Source organism: Podarcis bocagei (genome assembly GCF_964188305.1).
Source record: "Podarcis bocagei genome assembly, chromosome: 8".
Taxonomy (NCBI): Eukaryota; Metazoa; Chordata; class Lepidosauria; order Squamata; family Lacertidae; genus Podarcis; species Podarcis bocagei.
The window spans coordinates 15,053,921-15,075,491 of NC_138133.1; the positions used below are offsets into that span (position 1 = coordinate 15,053,921).

The 21,571-nt window shown below is 43.3% G+C and overlaps 1 protein-coding gene across 1 annotated transcript in view; it reads left to right on the forward strand.

The window, feature by feature from the left end:
- Nucleotides 1-21,571, forward strand: part of BASP1 (brain abundant membrane attached signal protein 1) — an 80,364-nt gene that overhangs the window by 46,815 nt on the left and 11,978 nt on the right. The gene's annotated exons all lie outside the window — the stretch shown is intronic.

Here is a 21,571-nt window from a genome sequence, read left to right on the forward strand (position 1 = left end):
GAATCCAGTTCAAGGATGCGGGTGGTGCTATGGTCTGAACCACTGAGCCTCTTGGGCTTGCCGATCAGAAGGTTGACTGTTCAATCCATGCGACGGGGTGAGCTCCCGTTGCTCTGTCCCAGCTCCTGCCAACCTAGCAGTTCAAAAGCACGCCAGTACAAGTAGATAAATAGGTACCGCTGCGGCAGGAAGGTAAACGGGGTTTCCATGTGTTCTGGTTTCCATCACAGTGTCCCATTGCGCCAGAAACGGTTTAGTCATGCTGGCCACATGACTTGGAAAGCTGTCTGTGGACAAACACCGGCTCCCTAAGCCTGAAAGTGAGATAAGCGCCTTTGACTGGACTTAACCATACAGGGGTCCTTTACCTAGTGCACAGTATGTATGTAAAACAGCCTCAGTGAGGGGGTGGGGGAGAGAGACATTTGAAATAATGAGCTGTGGCTCAGCCTGGCTACCGTGCGCATGCGTGTGTATGTGGGCAGTCAAGTGGTTTATAAAATGTCCTTTTATGGAAAACACTTTCCCTTTTATTTCCTCTTTCTCTACGGAGTGTAAACTCCAGCTGCCAGTTTACTTTGCAACTTTTCGATCATCTTAAACATGCATAGCCGAAATGCTTAATTTTAGTTCACCGACATCCTGCCTTGTTGAATCGGTGCAGATAGACTGTGGGGGAAATGTTGTTTTAACACGCAAGTGCTTTAATGCCCATGAACAAAAAGAATAAAAATGTAGGAAGACTTGATATCCTGAGGAGCAAAACCAGTAACGTGGCGTTATTTATTTTGGGTTTTCTGCTTTGTATTCTTATTCCAAAAACATTAGCCTGGAATCATGTTTTGTTTCTATCAGTTTGTAATGGAAACTTGCACTGGCAAGATTGTAACTTAGATTTAAATATGGACTTTTCTTTTAACTGTTGATCCCACATTAAAACCACTCATTCAGCCCCTGGCCATAAAGAGTGCAGGGCCAGTGTGATGTAGAGTTTTCCAAACTTGGGTCTCCAACTGTTTTTGGACTGGAATTCCTATCATCCCTGTCCGCTGGTCCTGCTAGCTAGGAAAGTTGAGGGTTGTAGTCCAACAACAGCGGGAGACCAAAGTTCAGGGGAAAACTGCACTATGCTATTTATCGAACAAAATGTATGCACTGCTTCATTGTAAGAAAACCTCTTAAGTGGTTGCAGTGGCATAGTGTGGGTGGGCCCTGAGGGTAAAAGTCTTAGAGGCACATTATTATTATTATTATTATTATTATTATTATTATTATTATTATTATTTAAAAGTAATATAAAATAGCTATGCCACCCTCTCCATCACACAGAAAATCTCTCAGTGTTCATTGGCAGACTGAGGAATGGAATTTGGGCAATGGCTGCTTGCTAGGGCTTTCGAAAGATACCTGCTTCCTGAACTGAAAAAAAATAAATGTTTAAAATAACTTATTTTAGAAGCCAGAGGCTTTTCCATTAGGAATTGTAGGTGCTGAAATTCCAAGGGAGCAGAAAATGAAGTTGTTGGACTATGCTGAAATGGCAAAACGGACTGGAAAGCTCAGAAACCAGGAAGAACAAAACTTTAATAAGGAATGGGGAAAATTTATAAGTTACCTTAAAGCAGTTGAAAACACTAGCAGGACTGTAATATTATTTGTAATGTAATGAGAACTTTGGATATAATGGAGTTATAAAAAACTTGGGATTTTTGAAAAAAATTGCAGTAGAAAAGGTTTAACAACAGAACCCATGGAGGGAAAGGTGGGAATTCCAGAGTTTCGGAGGAATCTTCCAGCTGTGGATATGTTATGGTAGGATTATAATTTTGAATATGTAAAACCAAATAAAAATTATTTTAGAAAGATACCTGCTCCCGACCAATCTCCCATCTGCCATGCTTGATGCTCATTATGCACTGCATTAGCAACTCTGGTAGGTCACTGAATTATTGCCCCTTCGTTCCAGCCTGTCAGTGGGCAGTAGCAAGGATGTTTGCTTTGCCCTGGGTGATGGCAACCCACGCTATGCCACTGGGTGGCTGAGATGTCCACAGACCTTGCCTGCAGCACCACCAGTTTGCAAAGCAGTGGTGGCTCAGGCAATCACTTCAATGCCTCACCACAAATTAAAGTTCTCTTCCTCACAATGATGCATTGGGGTGTGTGGATGACCCTAGCAGTCACCTTGTGGACCTGATGGTCTAGCTGCCACACTGACTGGCAGTGGCTCTCCAGGATCCTTTTACAGACCTGCTATCCAATATCGTTTTACGGGAGATTGCTGGGATTGAATCTGGTGCCATGTCAGGCTTCGGGGAATCTGTTTCTTTTCCCCATGGCAGTAGATAAGAGATCAAATGAAAGGAACGGCTTACCAGTTATAATCTTTAATAATCACAGCAAGAGAATAAAGAACACGTCCCCTAGAAATGGCGGTGCTCCCAATTAAGGGATACTCCTCCCTCCATCCCTATTCATCTACGTCACTCCTACGTCTTGTAAACAGGAGCTGAATCTATTGTGGTGATTTACTTCACAATGCTGTTGTTAGAAGGAGCTGGAAAAAGAATGAGAATCCCTGTTGCAGCAGTGCTAAATAAAAGACAAAGGCCACACTTAATGTTTAAAGCAGTATCATACCACTTTAAGCAGCCTTGCCTCTAGGTAGCATGCAGTCAATCCCAACAGAAAGGAAATGACATTCCAGACCAAAAGAAGATTCTGTCAAAAGATTCTGCCCTCTGCCCCAAAGCACAGGACAAACAACTTATTTCAAGCTTAGGGAAAACTCTTTAACAGGGTAGTACTGGATCTTCTGTTCAAAAGCACTGCTCCTGCAAAGGATTCTCAGACTGTGACTTAGCTTATTCTAGTTAAAAATGTGTCAAGAAAAGCCAATTTGCCACCTCTCTCTTTTTGATCTCCTTTTCTTCCCTCCCAAATCTTCCTGGGATTCTTTGAGAGTTCCTTCACCTCAGGCTACAATAGCTTAATGTGGGCTATAACTTAATGCTTTGGCACCTGAATGCTTGGAATGTGGGCGATGCTATATTCTGTTCTTAAACATCTACTATTGCCAGTTTAGGGACAGCTCCCCAGGGTGCTGGTTTTTTGGAATACATTCCAGTCATTCCAGTCTTCTGGCAGTGGTATTTGCTCAGAGAAGGGAGACCGCTTTTTTTGCCTTCAACCTACAAGTTCCAAACCAAGGTGAAAGGCCAGCGTTCAAGAAATGCTTCCTGTTCGCCAAAGATATTTATAGCATTTATTTAGCATACTTCTTTCCCACTTTGTTGTTCCTTGAGGCTCTCAAGTTGGTTTCCAAATATTTGCACAATATAATTGCATTCAAGAAAATTTGTTCACATAATCAGAAATAGCAGGATGCAATTTTCCTCCCTCTCCTCCATCATTCTTGGTATTCCCACTTGGAGGGTCTCTGAGGCAATTGGGGCTAAGCCACTAGACCTCATGTGAGTCCCATGATGGGTCCCAAGTCATGCATATATATATTGGAAAATGTTTATTGAATATATGGAGGGTAAATTATGTACACCTGAAAACAGTGGCAGCATTAAGATAAATTCAACAGTATAAATAAGTTTTGATGGATGTAATAATGGAATACTGAACATGCAGGGATTTAGGATCTGCAAAATGAACCATGGAAAGAGAAGAAGGGAAGTCATTGATATTTTAAGGATGTTTAAATGAGTATTTTAAATTGCAAAACAGAAAATTATATACAGTGGTACCTCTGGTTAAGTACTTAATTCGTTCCGGAGGTCCGTTCTTAACCTGAAACTGTTCTTAACCTGAAGCACCACTTTAGCTAATGGGGCCTCCTGCTGCCGCCGCACCTCCGGAGCACGATTTCTGTTCTCATCCTGAAGCAAAGTTCTTAACCCGAGGTACTATTTCTAGGTTAGTGGAGTGTGTAACCTGAAGCATCTGTAACCTGAATCGTATGTAACCCGAGGTACCACTGTATCTACTTTAAATATATATACTCTTATGAAACTGTGGGTTCTTAAAATAATCCTCCTTTTGGTATGCCTCCTGTGCTTTTAACAGCTGACTAGCAGGTTCAAAAGCACGCAGTGCAAGTAGATAAATAGGTACTGCTCCAGCGGGAAGGTAAACGGCATTTCCGTGCGCTGCTCTGGTTTGCCAGAAGTGGCTTAGTCAGGCAGGCCACATGACCCGGAAGCTGTACGCTGGCTCCCTCAGCCAGTAAAGCGAGATGAGCGCCGCAACCCCAGAGTCGTCCGCGACTGGACCTAATGGTCAGGGGTCCCTTTATTTTTTAACAGGTAAACATATCACAAAGAAATGTTTCTTGACATGGACAAAAGGGATCAGAATTGTGTTTTCTTCTTGAAGTTCTGCGTGCTAATTAAAGGCCCAGGAATTCAGCGAGACAAAAGGACTAACATTGCCCCACCCTAGATTAACTAGGTGGCCTTGTGCAATCCAATATTTCTAAACCTCAGCTCCAAATCTGCAAAATGGGAATATTTAAGGACCTGCCTAGTTGCTCTACTAAGAGGATGATTGAGAAAAAGTTAATGTGTGGGCAATCTATCCGGAAGATGTTTGTATTTCGAGGAGATAGTTCTCTAACATGGTTATCCTTCCTGCCCCTTGTTCCTTCCCCCTCCCTTTCTCTTGTTAATTTGTTTGATGGCTGGGAACAGCCTTTAATGTTCTAATCTGTTGGAAGGAAGCGATAGTACTGGGTACCTTCTTTGATGTTGGACATTGTTTGGAGAAAGTGAGGCATTGGGAGAGGGTGGCTAATGAATAATCTGCCGTCAGTCAGGCAAGCCACAGGCTAAGCCACAGGCTAGCTATATAGCGATCTCTATAAATCGGATGGTGTTGGGCATAGTTTTTTAGAAGCTCGTGCCCAGACTCATCGATCACAGGGCTGTGCAAACTGAGGCTACCTGGTGGAGTCCCGTCGCCACTTCTTGAGGGCTTCCAAGTGGCAGATCGAAGTGCATGCTTGGTAATGTATAAACAGTGGTACCTCGGGTGAAGTACTTAATTCGTTCCGGAGGTCCGTACTTAACCTGAAACTGTTCTTAACCTGAAGCACCAGTTTAGCTAAAGGGGCCTCCTGCTGCTGCCACGCCGCAAGAGCACAATTTCTGTTCTCATCCTGAAGCAAAGTTCTTAACCTGAAGCACTATTTCTGGGTTAGCAGAGTCTGTAACCTGAAGGGTATGTAACCTGAAGCTTATGTAACCCGAGGTACCACTGTAATGCTTGCTGTTTAGAGTAAAATCTTTAATCTTCCCACTCTGTTTCTATTGCCTCTGAATCTCATTTTAAAAGAGCCGCCTTGCATTTGGCAAGGCAGTTAGTAAGTGAAAAGTGCCGTTGGCGGGATCAGCGGATTGTGAAAAGCTCCTCGGTTGTGTGCCTTCTGAACTTCAGTCTTGTACTTGTTGAAGTCAGCAGCAGAACTGAACTTTTCCCTCATCAAAGTCAGCCCCAAACTGACGGCTTCACCCTTCAAGCCCAAGTCTGTGCCTGGTTTCTAAATTTAAAGTTAATCCTCTTTCAACAGAAGTCTTATTAAAAACAACAGGAGTGCATAAACCTTCTAATCTTTCAAGGCCACTATGGGGTGCTTTAAAAAATAAATAAATTCCATAGAAGAACTGTACTGATGCCAGTGCAAGATTTATTTTTTCCTGTCCGAAATGGCAGTAAACACATTGAAGTAAGCCCACCAAAATCAGATAAGGAAGCGAGAAGGGAAGCACTAAGATTGGAATGGCATTTTTGTGGTTTCTGACCATGACAGATTGGGGCACAGTGTTGGCCTAGCTCAAATTAGTCAGAGCACAGGGAGTCCAGTTGGTCCATTTCTTTCTTTCCCACCCTTCCTTTGTGAACTGGATTGAAAGGGAAAAGGTAGAAATTCTTCTGTTAACTAGTACATTTGCCAGAGGAAAGTGCCTTGGTGATTTCTGAAGATTGCTTTTGTGAATGGGGGGAAAAGAAAAAGAGCAAAATGAAGGAACCATAGCTTAATTGCAGCGCATAAGCTTTGTTGCATACAGACAGACCTGGGTTTGCCACCCCTACCCCAAATATCCCCAGTGAGAAGGGTGCTCAAAACAATCCCCCTGTCATTCATGAGAAGAGATTGCTGTAATTAAACACATAGTCAATCAAATAAATTTTAGGAAAAAACAAAGCCACTTGAAAAGCAGACTTCCCTCATTTTAGCGGCTTTTTCAGATGGTTCCTTCTCAACCCAGCAAGAAGAGGTCAAGTTTTGGGTTTGTGTTAACCTTTGCCCTGCCAGTCCAATTTTCAAAAGGTTTCAGACCTACAATTACTCAAACAATGCATTTCAACAAAAAAAATACCCCCTGTACCCCCAGGCAATCCCGTGAAAAGCCTCATTGCACCATAAATTCACCTATCTTTCTCTTTTTGTGCTGGGCATATCTTATGTGCGAGTGGGAAAACCAGTTTTGCCACTGTTAGTACAATGCTGTTTCTGGCTTCCCGACAAATAGATGTGTGTGATACACATGTTTGCAAACATACCTTGCAAACAAGACTCCTTGTTTGATTAACACAGAACTCTTGCACCTTGCAATTTTCTCCCTCTGCTTCCTTCATTAGGACACAGCAATGAGCTTGTAATTCTAATGTTTACTCCATGCACTTTCTCTGAGCACTTTTTCTAATGTGATTGGGTGACTCCTAAGCATTCGTTGCACGTGATTTCTGCATTTTGCTACATCCTGTCGATCCAGCGTAATCCTAGTCTAGTGAACTGGGCATATCTCAGGCCTGAAGGTGTTCAGCAGACTCTATTTTTAGCTCAGGTTATTTATGTATATTTGCTACGTTTATATGCCACCTTTATCTTCCAAGGAGCTCAAGGTGGTTAATATGGTTCTCCTCTACCCCATTTCATCCCCACTGAAACCCTGTGAGGTAGGTTAGGCTAAGAGATGGTGACTGGCACAAGGTCATACAGTGGGGATTCAAACCCTGTTCTCCTAGGTCCTGATCCAACATATTAACCCAGGGGTCAGCAAGGTTAACCTTGCTGGGCCCGTGGAGATCACTCCATGGGCTGGATCGCGTCTGCGCAGATGTGATTTCCGGCATCTGCATCCACACAGATGTGATTTCCGGTGCTGCGGAAGCGAGTCCCCGCTCTGTGCTGTGCCGGTTTAGTGCAGGGCGGGGGGACTCGCCAAGCGGGTGGCTTGGTTCGGGGGCGGCTCGTGGGCCATTTAAACAACCCCCATGGGCCACTTGTGGCCCATGGGCTGCAGGTTGCTGACCCCTGCTTTAACCATTACGCCGCACTGGTGTAATTCGGGTTGCTGATCTGAATATATGTATGGTGGGTCCTTCAAATTATCTAGTTTCATATGGACTCCATTTTGAACGTAACTGAAAAAGAGAATCATTTTATGACAATGACTGCCTGAATTGATCCTGGTATGTGTAGCAATGTGGTTAACCACACCGCATATGGAATTTGAATTGAGCTTCTCAAATCTCTATAGATGTGTTCACGAGAATGGAAAGTGTCCCTTCCACACACAGAGTCCATGGAATTTGTTCTTCCGGCACATCAGGCTACATTGTGGTGATATCTTAACACACCAAAAGAACCGGAACCAATGAAAGACCGAAAATAACAAATCCCCTCTAGTTAGTATTCACATTTTTGCATATTTGTGATTCATGAGCTGCTGATAAATGCCAGTTGAAAGCTAAGCAGAAAGAAAAAGAAGAACAAATGAGGTTCAAGTGACCTGAAAACAGAAATCTATTTTGTGCTGAATTCTAGAGCGACTGAGCTGTGTCTGATAAATTAACTTCCCCGTCTGAAAGCTATGTGTTTAATTTTATGGCTGAGCTTTTTTCGTTGTTGAAAAAGAATCACATAGGAGAGGAATAATGTCCAATTTCTATTCACATGAATGGGAATGGATACCCAGCTTCCTTTAGGTCGCTCTGACATTCTATCCAGGGAGTGTATAATAATTCTCTTGAGTTACACCATTGCAACAAACATAAGGAGGAAATGCATGTGAGTTTTTCTTGGAAGTGTGTGCCTGATTTGACCATCGCCTGATACTTGTTCTTTTCCATTGGTTTTATGTCACCACGTGACCATTAAACTTAATACGGCAATCTCTTTAAAACAACAAGGGATGAATGAATGCATTTATGGCTGTTGGCAACGATAAAACAGATGTGCTCAGAAATCAATGTGTTTCTCTCTGCAGTTGAGATCACCTGCCAATATAGCCTAGTTCAGGGTTGGGGAACTTGTAGCTCTCCATATGTGGCTTGGACCACAGTTCCTTTTTTTTAAGAAATCATTTTTATTTGATTTTACAAATAAAAATTTATAACAATCCAAATGCATATCCATATATAGAGATTGCTCTGAATCTTTAGACTTCCCCCCATCTCCTTCATGGGTCCTATTGTCAACTTTTACAACTGCATATTATTACATATTCTATATTTTGTATCCATCCATGTTATCCATAGTATTTGTTACATTACAAGTGGGATTAAAATCCTGCTAATGTTTTCATCCGCTTACAGTGGTCTCTTAAATAAATTATAAACTTTTCCCATTCTTTTAAAAAGTTTTTGTCCTCTTAGTTCCTGAGCTTTCCAGTAAGCTGGGCCATTTCGGCAAAGACCATCAGCTTGGCTTGCCCTTCCTGTCTAGTAGGGACTCTTTCTTCTTTCCATCCCTCAGGGCTAGTAGCATCCGAGCGGCTGTTGTCACATACATAAAAAGTCTTTTCCCTTCCTTTGGAATGTCGGTACCTATAATTGCTAATAGAAAAGTTTCTGGTTTTTTAACAAAAGTTATTTTAAACATTTTTTTTCATTTCATTATATATCATCTCCCAGAAAGCTTTTATAACCTTACATGACTTGGACCACAATTTCTATCAGCCCCAGTCAGCATGGCCAATGAATGGTCAGGAATGATGGGAGTTGTAGTCTAGCAATATCTGGAGGACCATCCCACATACAGGAACGAAGGAAATGCATTGAAAACAGATCATCCATCCAATTCTCACGAACAACTTGACTCTTTATGGTCCCATTTCTCATGTTCTCCCTCTGTCTGTTGGTCTCCTTGTCTTCTACCAGACTTTTCCAGACTTATAATATCCAGATTTCCACCCTCCTTTCATCTTCTGGTTTTGTTAAGTAGTGAAAAACATGTGCAGCCTTCTAAAAAGTCTCATCCATTTGCACGTGCTTGCAACCAAGCAACCTTTTGAAAGTTTGTGTCCCTAATGGGGCAAACAGATAAAAGAGTAAAATTTCGTTTGATAGAGGAATGACAGTCTGGATCTAGCCTTCTACATATCTTCATTCATTCATTTTATTTGTATGCAGCTTTTCCACACACAAAAATGTGCCATAATAATAATAATAATAATAATAATAATAATAATAATAATAATAATAATTATACCCCACCCATCTGGCTGGGTTTCCCCAGCCACTCTGGGCGGCTCCCAACAGAATATTAAAAACATGATAAAAGACCAAACATTAAAAACTTCCCTAAACAGGGCTGCCTTCAGAAGTCTTCTAAAAGTCAGATACTTGTTTATTTCCTTGACATCTGATGGAAGGGCGTTTCCACAGGGCGGGTGCCACTACCAAGAAGGCCTCTGCCTGGTTCCCTGTAACCTCACTTCTCATAGTGAGGGAACTGCCAGAAGGCCCTCCGAGCTGGACCTCAGTGCCCGGGCTGAACGATGGGGGTGGAGATGCTCCTTCAGGTATACTGGGCCAAGGTTGTTTAGGGTTTCAAATATCAGCACCAGCACGTTGAATTCTGCTTGGAAACAGAGCTTATAACAAAGAAAACCCTTTCATGCATTTCAAACAAACGCCACAAAAACCATTTCATAACATAGCAAACCAATAGCAAATATAATAGCATACACCCCCCACACACATTTCGAATACTATAAATATAGCAAGATTACATAAATGACATGCTATGATGTTGCTCACAGGCCCTGTCCTGTAGCCACTTAGAAGGCTTCCATGGGCAAGGGGTGAGATAGCCGAAAACACCCTCCCTATATCTTGCCAATATAATACTGATCTTGCACCTTCAAAAACTAAACTTCAGCTTTCCAAGTCAGGGCATTCCTTCCCTTCTCCCTGATTTAGATATACCCTATGGCTAGCATAACTGTTAACCACAATCCTTTGTTGATTTATGCATCGCTTTCCTGCAGCTCATTTGCACACACATGCGCACATGCACAGACAACCATACTGAGAGCCAGTGTGGTGTAGTGGTTAAGAGCTGTAGCCTCGTAATCTGGGGAACCGGGTTCGCGTCTCCGCTCCTCCACATGCAGCTGCTGGGTGACCTTGGGCTAGTCACGCTTCTCAGAAGTCTCTCAGCCCTACTCACCTCACAGAGTGTTTGTTGTGGGGGAGGAAGGGAAAGGAGAATGTTAGCTGCTTTGAGACTCCTTAAAGGGAGTGAAAGGCAGGATATCAAATCCAAACTCTTCTTCTTCTTCTCCTCTGCTTTTGTAAGTACAGTGGTGCCCCGCAAGACGAATGCCTCGCAAGACGGAAAACCCGCTAGACGAAAGGGTTTTCTGTTTTTGAGCTGCTTCGCAAGACGATTTTCCCTATGGGCCTGCTTTGCAAGATGAAAACGTCTTGCGAGTGTTCCGATTTCCCCCCCGCTTCCCCCCTTTTTTCTAAGCTGCTAAGCCGCTAATAGCCTTTTAGCCGCTAATCCGCTCAGCCTTTAATAGCCGCTAAACCGCTAATAGTGCTAATCCACTAAGCCGCTAATAGGGTTGCTTCGCAAGACGAAAAAACCGCTAGACGAAGAGACTCGCGGAACGGATTAATTTCGTCTTGCGAGGCACCACTGTAGTCTTTTTGCACTGGGTAGTGGCCTGCATAACATTAGGCAAGGATACTTGCTGGCGTTCTGGCAGCAGCCTTTGTTGAATGGCTTCTCCCACTGCCTCGGTACAACGTGTTCTTGACACTTCCGTGAGTGCATTCTTTTCACATGCACCACATAAACCACTTACTGACACGAGCAGTTCATTGCCCAAGTGAGCTGGTAAAAAGACGACTCTGAGATGTAGAAACTCGAGAGGTGGTGAAAAGGCACACAGCATCATATGAGCTTCAGAAATGGGTTGTGAAACCGGCCTTGTTTAGACTGGAAGGGAAAGGGAAGTACTCTGCTTCAGCCTGGTGCTATGTGGTTGCCAGCACGCCATGTACATGACTGGGCTGTTGCTGTCACCCACAGACCACCTGTCCCACTGATTATTGCAACCATCGTAGAAGATATTATATAATTTAACGGTCTTCTTTTGACACACAAGTCATCTTCTCCTGCCCAGGTGTGTTTTTAAGCCGCTTAATAAGCTTGATATTCAATACCTCATGCCCGAAATGTCTTAAGCCCATGGATGACTATGAACCTTAATCTAATGTGTGGGAAAGCAGAACAGAATAGAGGAATTTGATCTTCTGTGTCGCTGCCTTCAGTGCAAGCAGGGGACTCTGGCTTGGTTCTTTTGCCCTGTGAGGAACTTGCTCTTTTCTTTTGTGGGTTTAAGCAGTAGGCAATGGTTTCAACCACAATCCAGAAGGGGGGAAAGTGGGGATAAGTTGTCATCGGAGAACATGCACGACTGAAAATGAAATGCAACAGAAATCTGGAAGCGTTGCGAGCTTCCTGTGTACACAAAAACTCAGCATGAATGGACAATACCCAAGTTCACAATGGAGACCTAAAATGTCTGAAATCCTACCAACAGGGCATGGGGTAAAAAAGTTGACAAATAGCTTATTTCCACCCTAGCACATTTCCACAAAGAAGATATTGTAGGCTTCTATTATAGACAGTGCTATCATCGCACCAGGTGCAGTGGCCGTTCAATAATCTGGCAATGCAGGCAGAGACTAGAAATGGACAGAAAGGACTTTTATTAAACACAGTTTTCACTCTCTCTGTTCCTACTAAACAAAGGGTGGGAAGCTTCTGGCTCACAAGAGAGGCGGTGGATAGGGCCCGAGGCAAAAGTGGGCAGTGCAATGAATGCAAATTTTACCTTTGTATAGCAGGCCAGTTTCTGCACACCCTCAAACATCCCTCTCTATAATCCACCCAGACAAGATAGAGTCATTATCAACGTTCCAGGGCACATTCCAGCAAGCAAAATGGGGGAGGGAACATGGCTTGGGGCCAGATAGAACAGCCCAGAGGGCCATTTTATGACCATGAAATTTCCCACGGAATAAAGGGACAAGCCTGTTCCAAAAGTAAGCAGCAAACAAGTATGCGGGGCAAATTCTGCTCTGCTCCTTCCCAGGTTCTTTGCTCATTATATTCAGTTTCTTTTAGAAGCCCAAAGAGGCTTAGGTGGGGCTTCTGAGCAGTCTCCAGTAGACTAGGCTGAGGTTCAATTCACATGTAACATACCAGCCACCAGCTGATGGGAGTTGTAGTACAAAACACCTGGAAGGCTGCTAAATCTGCTGTACACACTAACCTTGGAGTAAGTCCCCTCCAACGCAATAGAATTTATGTCTGAGCAGACATGCATAGGACTGTACTGTTATTTGCATTTAGGTGCAATGGATTTTATGCTGAGATGTTCACCATGTGTGTACTGTCCCTTTGGAGTTGCAATACAGGAAAGAACTGAGCTGGGGTCCAAAATAAATACACGAGATTTATGTGCTTAACTCTTGTTTGTAAGTCCTGTGATTCCGCGAAGCTTAATTACTTTTACATTACTCTGAATTGTAGCCTTTGAGACGTTATGGTCTTAAAGGGAAATATTTTGGTTTCTGTGTGGCTGGTATAAGTCGGTGCCTCCAATTTCAAACATGTACTTTGGTGTAGCTAGTCACAACACCCATCTCTGCAAAGCTGGTGATAACACCATGTTGTGTAAATGAAAGCCTTTTGCCGCTTTGCTGGTCTCAAAGAGCAACACAGAGTGATAGCTCTTAACTAGATGAAAGTTTCCAACACCTTGTTCAAATAGTGTGCTGCCTAGCTGAAAGGGCATTGCATAACCAGACCTCTTCAGCAAGGCCAGACAGTTTGTAATACTGCCAGAATAGTTACTATTTAAAAACCCCAGCTCTGTTGGTTTAAAAAACACTTAGTTTTCTGAATATCGCAGACCCTCCCAAGTATTCCAGCTTTACAGAAGCTGTCCCGATTTCTGATTTGATCCTAGAATTTCCCACTGTTCCTTATGATGCCTCTATTTTCATCGGAGAAATGTTGGAAGGAAAGGTAGGATGTCCCTATTTTCATCGGAGAAATGTTGGAGGGTATGGAGGTACCTGACCTCTGAGCCAGCTGAAGGCAGCTCTGTATAGGGAATTTTTTTAAAAAAAGTTTAATGTTTCATTGTGTTTTTTTATATGTTGGAAGCCGCCCACAGTGGCAACCCAGTCAGATGGGTGAGGTATAAAATTCTTCTTATTCTTATTGAATAAGATGTCCCTATTTTCATTAGAGAATTGTTGGAGAGCATGATATAGGTATGGCTATTTGACATCTTTTTGTGTGTTTGTGAAGATTTTTACTCAGAAATGAAAAGGTCACTTCTCTCACCACCAATGAAAACTAATAAGTGAATACAAAGAGAACCTAGGCACATGATGTTGGCACAAAAACCTTGCACATCACTATGTAAAAAAATGAAAGTTTACTATCCTAATCTTCTCTCTCTCTCTCCTCTCTCTCTCTCTCTCTCTCTCTCTCTCTCTCTCTCTCTCTCTTCTTTCCCAACCTTTATCTATAACATTAGTGTCTCACATTGGAGATAGCTGATCTGTAGAAAAGATTCTATGAGCAGAAAACTGAGACACTCTACAGTATGTACTTTTGTAATTCAAGATATTTAATAAAAATACAAATTTTAAAAAGCATGATTTTAGCTGCCAGGTTTGACTCATTTGCACTGGCATGGCTCTTGGTGCAACTTGCTTTCTTAAGAAAATAATAACATTAAATGAGATCCAACAGCCAGTTGGATGCTTGTGGGAAGGTCACAAGTAAGGCATGAAGCTCCCACTGATGTTCCCCGCAGCCTATGATTCTCTAGGTAGCATATAACCAACCTGAACTTAGCCACCAACACATTTGTCCTCCATAACTTTTTCTATGAAAACTTAAGAACAGGCGCAGCAAATCTCAGACTGTGCCTGGACCAGCAACTTATCATGCCACCTGCTGCTCAATAGTCAAGTGTAGGTACATGGGTGGCGCTGTGGTCTAAACCACTGAGCCTCTTGGGCTTGCCGATCAGAAGGTCGGCGGTTCAAATCCCCGCGATGGAGTGAGCTCCCATTGTTCTGCCCCAGCTCCTGCCAACCTTGCAGTTCTAAAGCACACTAGTGCAAGTAGATAAATAGGTACCACTGTGGCAGGAAGGTAAACGACATTTCTGTGTGCTCTGCTTTCCGTCACGGTGTTCTGTTGTGCCAGAAGCGGTTTAGTCATGCTGGCCACACGACCCGGAAAGCTGTCTGTGGACAAATGCCAACTCCCTTGGCCTGAAAGCGAAATGAGCGCCACAACCCCATAGTCGCCTTTGACTGGACTTAACCATCCAGGGGTCTTTTACCTTTTACCTTTTTAAACAATAGTCAGGCGAGAAGCAACAATGCTCCACATCCCATAATTCATCTCTGTGTGAGCTCTGCTTCCTTACTTCCTATCACAAAAAAAGAATCTATCTACATGCAGAATATGGGTGGTTTTAGGAGTCATTCTCCCTTGCCAGGGAACCCTGGACCCTGAAGTATTTCAAAGGACCGTGCAGTTCTAAGGAGGAAAGAATGAGTATGGGATACATGCAAAGATTATTTCAGGGCGAAGGAAAAGCGGAAATGAAATGTGATCCGAGGGTAAGAGTGGACCCGGTTTTCAGATGAAGCCATTAAGTCTGTTGCTCAGGCAATCATTAGTCACAGTGGCTTATCTTCCAGCACATCTGAAAATTTATCTTCCCTTGGTGGTTCATTCGCTGAGGAATGGCCAGACCACACTGCTGAAGTATTGGCTGAGTTTGGAAAGCGAGTTTGCACCAAGCCCACTATTCCTTCATCAAAGTGGCCCATCAGTCTGAGAGAGTCATTTGTGAATGCAATGACTCTGATTTCAGGAACGTACAGCTCTTTTATCGTTGGGTTTGCCCTGGAGGCGCTTTGATCTCAAGGTGCCAGTATCCCTTCTCACATTATGTGAGCTACAAGATAAACATCAGTCAGAGACAGACGATAAGCCTAGCTTTGACAATAGGCAGGTAGCCAGGTGGTGGGTGATTCACTCTGAGCTTCTTTAAGTGTAAAGCTATGCTGATTTTTCTCCTCAACCCTTGACTCTTGGGATCCATTACTCTGTTCTAGCACTCTTATCCGGGCACTGTTATAACAAGTATAAACATGCTCTTCTAATCAGAGCTTATCTGACCCTGGTGTTTGTCATACTGGAACAGCCAGGCAATAAACAATCCCACCATAAAATATCTATGACACTGACCAGTATTCCATAGTCCACTGCAAGATGGGCGCAAAAAGTATTATTATTATTAAAATAATTTTTATTTGATTTTACAAATATTAAATTATAACAATACAACCATGCTCAACTGTTAAAATATTCTTCCGAATCTCTTGACTTCCCACCTTCCCCTCCGTGGGTCCTGTTATTACACCTTTCCTACTGCATCTTTTTCAATATTCCATGTTTTATATAACTCCATAGTACTTGCTACATTACAAATGCTGTTGCAATCCTGCTAAATGTTTTCATCTGCTTACAGTGATCTCAAAGATAGATTCTAAGTTTCCCCCATTCTTTGTTGAAATTTTGGTCTTCTTGATTCCTGAGCCTTCCAGACATTTTTTAGCCATTAGGGGCAAAAAGTATTAGAAGGAATTGCTGGGCTTGCATGATTTGGAGCATTTTTGGGGTGTTTGCTGCATTTCTGGGACACTTGCCCAATCAACAGTGGAATGGAATTTAGAGAAGACACTTCTGCAGTCCTAGGTTTAGTGAAATTCTCTCCCCTTTTTTAAGATCTGCTGTTAGCAGGGAAGGAGGAGGTCCCACTTCACAGTCCACAGTTAACCCTGATCTCTTTGGGACAGAGGTATCAGTGCTTCAAGCCAGCACAGTAAGGTTATGAGGCAGTAAAGGCATCTCCTCTTCCTCTGTTCTGACACCCTGATTGGTTCCGGTCCCAGCTTTCCAATTGGATGGAGAAGCCCAGTCTACACTTCTGGGTGATGGCACCACCAATTCTGGATTCTTCTTCTTCTTTGCCGCTCCCTCATAGCTGAGTAAGATTGACTTCCACAAACACAGTTTTAACAGTGAGTCCGTAAGTGACTCTGGAGACCAATTCTGGATCGACATGTCCTTCCACAGTAAGCACACACTCTTACTTGAACTCCAATAAGTGTGTGTGTGTGTGTGTGTGTGTGTGTGTGTGTGTGTATGTAAAAACTAGCCTGCTGTGCAAAGGTAAAATGTGCATTAATGTATCCACTCACTTTTGCCTTTAGCCCATAGCTGTCAACGCTTCCCTTTTTTTAAGGGAAATTCCCTTATTCCGAATAGGATTCCTCGCAGGAAAGGGAAAAGTTGACAGCTATGCTTTAGCCCCATCCACTTCTAGTATGTGCCCCCTGTCCAAAAGATTGCTGAGAATATTTATGTCTGTCTGTCTGTTCTCAAGGCAGTTACAACATAAAATCACAATATTGAAAAACAAAATACAAAATAAAAATAAGAACCAAAACAATCCAAGGGAACGGGAATGCGACCCCTGTGCTAAAAAACGGAGGCTTCCCATCCCAAATACAGATCCTGAGCTTTGTGTGTTCCTCATCATGAAGAGAACCAAAGTGAACGAGTGTGGGAGGGGCCATCAGCCATCCAATCAGCAGAGCAGAGATACAGTTAAGTGGTCCCATTGGCTGAGCAGCATCGGGTCAGTTCTGGCAGCATGGAAGGCAAATGGGGTCGCCAACATCTTTGTTCATGCAGAGGTGGCATGACCATCACCATGCTGAGTAATGTCATGGCTATCACATGACATGCACGCCGTGCACTCTGGGAAGGCACGTAAGCCCTGCTGCAACAAAAATGTCGCAACTCTGCAGTGCAACAGCCAGCAGCTAATGCTGCTGTTGAAAATCTTGGTTGTGGTCTCTATGGCATGTAGCGAAGGGTACATCCAGGGCTGACTCTCACCCATGAGGCAAGGTGAGGTGACTGCCTCAGGTGGCAGGATCCAGCGGGGCAGCAAATCTTGATGTCAATCTTTCTTCCACCCTTGTTCCTGTTGTTGATCTTCCCTCACCTCTTCTTCCCTGGCAGGGAGGGGAGAGCCATTTTGGGGTTCACCTCAAGTGCCAAATGTTTCGGGCCAGCCCTGGATACATCCTTCCTCTGTGCATAATCATCATCATCATCATCATCATCATTATTTATACACCGCCCTATACCCGGATGTCACACAGAGCTGCGGTAGTGTAATGGTTAGAATGCTGGACTAGGACAGAAGAGACCAGCGTTGCTGTCCCTACTCAGCCCTGAAGTCCTCTGGGTGACATTTTCTCTGCCTAGACCCCGGTGGCGCTGTGGTCTAAACCACTGAGCCTCTTGGGCTTGCCGATCAGAAGGTCAGCGGTTCAAATCCCAACAATGGGGTGAGCTCCCATTGCTCGGTCCCAGCTCCTGTCCACCTAGCTGTTCAAAAGCACGCCAAAAAGTGCAAGCAGATAAATAGCTACCACTGTGGTGGGAAGGTAAACGGCACTTCCGTGTGCTGCTCTGGTGTTGGTGTTCCGTTGCGCCAGAAGCAGTTTAGTCAGGCTAGCTGCATGACCCGGAAAGCTGTCTGCAGACAAATGCTGGCTCCCTCAGTCTGAAAGAGAGATGAGCGCCACAACCCCATAGTCACCTTTGACTGGACTTAACCATTCAGTGGTCCTTTACCTTTTACCTATGAGGCTGGTATGAGAATGGGAACGTCCATATATGCCGCCCTAAACTCCTTGCAGGAAGAGACTGGAGATAAAAAAATGTAACAAGTGAAGGAATGAAGACTGAATTGCCTGGTTGCTTGTGAAAAGACAATAGCAAGTTTGGGAAGGTAATAAGTAATGGGGCACAACTGCAACAGATAGTTACTAACCTGCCATTCCTTTCCTACTGCCCCTTTTTGTTCTAACCAAATTGTCAACGGTGTGCTCTTAGTTTTCCATATAAGAAGGTGAAGGTGGCCCTATGCTGTGTGTTCATGTGTGTGTGTGTGTGTGTGTGTGTGTGTGTTTCTATTTATCTATCACTCTGGAATTCATTGATCAATACAGAGACCCCCCAGTAGAATGGACTTTAAAAAAAAAGGTGTTGGTTTTTTTAAGACTATGGGAAGAAATGCATGGAAACTACCAACGTTGCTTAAAGCCGCAGAAAGAATCTGTTGTTTTGAAACCGAGATGGGAACTCAGCTTCAAACAAAACTAAATCTTGCATGGCATGTTTACAGCAACGTGGCTTTGAACTGGTGAGAATCTAGTAATTCAGACTGTGAAGTTGAAACTTTTTTGAGTTTCAAAGTAAACTCTCCTCTCAGAACAAGCATGGGGTGGCCTTAAGAAGAGACCCACATGAGGAAAAGAGACGGGCCAATGTAGCTGAAACATTACTGTTTACAGTAGAGCTTCAGCACCCTATTTCCTAACTCGTGTTATGTTGTGCTAGCTCGGGATGCTTTAAGCTGGTTTGAACTTCCTCCTGCTCCACCACTCCTATTCAAATGTTCCCTGTAAACAAGTGCCTTTTAAATAGTATTTACTTCTGTGGGCATATAAACATTCTTAAAGCACAGCTGGATATCCATTTTCAGAATTTGGACTTGAAATTCCAAGCAAAGCAGTGATAGGGATTGCTGGGGGATTGTTGATGCCTCGTTTCCAAACATTGGACATGAGCCAGCCAAAGTAAATCCATTTAAAAGTCCCTTTTGATACCAGTGGAACGTCAGTTTTAAACACGTGATTAGCTTTTCCATCGAAATGGATGGGGACTTAACTTTGGCTCATCTTTGTCCTGTTGAACCAGTATTATGTCCCCATTCCTCTATTTATAGCTCCCGGTTAGTACCAATATTTTCATATTTTCCATGTAATGTCAAGCTTCACTCACACACCAGATCTCTCTTTATTTGGTGGGAAAGGTCTCGAGCGCACAAGGGGAGAATGACCATAGCCTGAGTTCAAAGTTGAAACAAACATTGAGTTTGTAGACTTTTCGCTCTAGCCTGGGGTGATGAATGTCAGCCAGATTATAGAATCTTGGGAACTACAGTGGTACCTCGGGTTACATACGCTTCAGGTTACATACGCTTCAGGTTACAGACTCCACTAACCCAGAAATAGAACCTCGGGTTAAGAGCTTTGCTTCAGGATGAGAAAAGAAATCCCATGGCGGGGGCGTGGCAACAGCAGGAGGCCCCATTAGCTAAAGTGGTGCTTCAGGTTAAGAACAGTTTCAGGTTAAGAATGGACCTCTGGAATGAATTAAGTACGTAACCAGAGGTACCACTGTACAAGGGAAGGAGAGCGCTCCTTCAAAAACCAGCCCAGCACCTGTGCAGCTACAAGCCACAGAGCATGATGACAGAGTGCTCCCTAGGATGCCTTCTCCCAGTTTGCCCCAATTTCTGGGAACATCAGCACTGGTGCAGGGAGCAACTTCTGAGTAGGTTGTTTCCACATGGGCTGGTACACTGGGAATGGGCTGAACCCTGGGAAAGAGTGTTCATTCATTCCTTTCTACAATCCTATATATGTACAGTATGTATAATTTGGGCTGCTTACCACTGTATCCTATCTGTTGTTGCTTTCTATATTTGTTGTTTTTGTTCTGATCTGAGCCCATTTTGGAAAAAACAAATACTGTTATAACCTGTTGTGAATATTTTAATAGATGCCATCGTTTGAAGTTGACTTAATATCCTGGCTTGTTTTGAAATGCTTAGCTAGGTGTGGGGAACCCGCAGCCCTCAAGATTTTGTTGGACTGCAACTCCCATCATCCCTAGCCAATTTGGCCAGCTGTCAGGAATATCAGAAGCTGGCAGCAGTTTCCAGTTTGATAGCTGTTCTGTTGTTATGCTTGGATAGCTGATCACCACTGTATGGCTTGACTGGGGCTAATTCTCTCTGCTTTGTCCTATTGTTTGTTGTTGTTTTTTAGTAAATTTATTTATTTGGTTTTTCAGATTAAAATTTTATAGTCACATGTCCAACACACAACATAAAAACAAGATTCTCTTGGACTTCCCTCCTCCCCTTTGTGGGTCCTATTGCTAATCATTTCCTCCTGCGTCGTTTATAATAATCCAAATCTTTTCTCTCTCCACTGTATCCAAAATTCACCATTAAATTACAAGTGATATTCCAATCCTAGTAACAATTTTAACTGTTTGCAATGGTCTTTAATAAAAGTTATAAATTACCCCCCATTCCTTATTAAAATTTTGGTCCTCCTGATTTCTGATTCTTCCAGTCGTAGTCATTTTGGCATAGTCCATCAACTTGATCTGCCATTCTTCTCTGGCAGGGACTTTATCTTCTTTCCATCTCTGGGTTAATAACATCCATGCAGCTGCCGCTTTGTCCTAATGTTAGTCCACCAAATTCATCTGTTGCAATATTATGACCTTACTGTTCTGGGCGATTTCGCATCCCATCGTTTCCCAGTCTTTCAGGGTTAATGTTGCTTTTTATGCATGGCACCTGTGAGGTGGCAGTTAACGATGTTCTAATAAGTCTGACATAAGGAGTGTGCATTTGAGGACATTGTGGTTTGGATCTAGACTTAGCCTTCCATGGATGGAATGACTCCTTCCATCCATAGATTGCTTTTGGGGAAGGGGGCCTTGGCAAAAGTTGCTTCTTCTCTCTGCTGGAGAACATGTCCTCTAGGAGGAGTTCCACTCTAGGGATGCTCCAGCAGGAGAGAGTGAAGACAAACTCCAACTCTGTATCTTCTGCTGTCTCATAGAAGAGCTGTGTATAGTCTGACCCTAAACCAGAAATGGATGCCATGGTGATGCCATTTTTGCAATCTTCAAAATATGCAAATGAAGCAAAATCTGTGTTTGTATCTGTCAGTTTATCTATAAGCCCAATATGGCTGACCGTTGGTACAATTCCTAGAGAAGGGCAATGGGCTTAAACATCTAGTATAGCTCTGTTCCCATTTCTGAGATTTCCCAAGGCATTGCCTAGACATTTCCAAGGGTACTTTCATAGGCTTAAGAGCTAGAAACTCAACTCTGTAAGAGAGAGGAGGGAAAATGAGAGGGGAAGAGGTTCTAAGGATGTGGGATTCAACACCCAGTTCCAATTTATGTTCTTTCAGGGTGACGCACTGAGTTCTGCCTAATTGCTTTATTTTGGTAAGCAGCACGATGGATTGATGGGTGGCGTGACTC